Source organism: Canis lupus, chromosome 28 (assembly GCF_003254725.2).
Source record: "Canis lupus dingo isolate Sandy chromosome 28, ASM325472v2, whole genome shotgun sequence".
NCBI lineage: Eukaryota > Metazoa > Chordata > Mammalia > Carnivora > Canidae > Canis > Canis lupus.
The window spans coordinates 20,081,182-20,082,344 of NC_064270.1; the positions used below are offsets into that span (position 1 = coordinate 20,081,182).

Consider the following 1,163-nt stretch of genomic DNA (forward strand, 5'->3'; position numbering starts at 1 on the left):
TCATTTCTATTCCTCCATGTGCTAGTTTGGCAATTTGAGGGAAGCTATTAACTTTTCTATATATCAAGTTTATATTGGCTAAAATGGGAGTAATAATGACTACCTCAAAGACCTATTGTTTACTCTTTACTTTACCAGTATATTATGCCAAATGAGACAGAGTAAAAGCATGCCTGTTCACGTCCTTCCCTAAAGACTTGCTCTCTAGCATATAGTTGCCAAAGGGAATGTGATGATGAGAGCTGGTGGCCAGCCCAGTGGTCTGCCAAGCCCCTTTTGCCAACTGTACCAGCTTGTTCCTAAGCATGGCCCAGAACTAAACTTCTTTAAAGAAGCAGGCATTGATTCAATGTCCAATCTAGATGGCTAGGTCTTTAACTTCAGTTAATCCAATTCTTAGAAAAGTTTATCTTGTCTGGCCTTTGTCTTTTTCTTTAATCAATCAGAATTATGTATTTAATCCATAAGAACAGGACATATTTCAGAATAATGCATTATTTGATAGTTCTAATCATAGACAGCAGTTTGGTCCCTCTACCTTATCAATACCTTATTTTGCAAGGATCTATACTAGTGTCTCTTAACCGAATGTGATTTTGCCTCACAGGGAACACTTGGAAATGTCTGGAGATGTCTTTGGTTGTTACACCTGAAGGGGATGCTACTGGCATCTAGAGTGTAAGAGAGGCCAGGAATACTGCTAAACATTTTACAGCTTTGCACAGTGGCAGTATCGTAGCCAATGAGGTTTATCGGAGGCACGATTATTGCTAATTGAAAACATTTTACAATGCATTGGACAGTTCCTTACAACAAATAATCTGGCTTTAAATGTCAATAATGCTGAGGTTAAGAAGCCCTAATCTAAACTGAGCTAAACATCCAGCTAATCCCCTTAGGCTCTCCAAGTAAACAAGTGCTAATCTCCCTGCCAGTAAGAGAAGGGTGGGCAGCTTTCCACTGCCACAATCTTCATACTTATTAGGTATATGCCATGGGTTCAGCACACTATAAATGCATGGGTTACTCCAAGACAAGATGTAGAGTAATGACATCATACTAAAATAAAGGACACAGCCTATAGTTTGATAGACTTTGGGTTTGGACCCACTACTTACAAGCCGTAGTTCTATTAGCAAGGTATTTAATTCTTTAGAGCTTCA

The 1,163-nt window shown here is 39.0% G+C and overlaps 1 non-coding gene across 1 annotated transcript; it reads left to right on the forward strand.

Moving 5' to 3' along the window:
* Positions 1-713: 713 nt before the first annotated feature.
* Positions 714-859, forward strand: LOC112672653 (U4 spliceosomal RNA). The gene has a single exon (XR_003144396.1). It is a non-coding gene; the product is annotated as a U4 spliceosomal RNA (small nuclear RNA).
* The last annotated feature ends 304 nt before the right edge of the window (positions 860-1,163 follow it).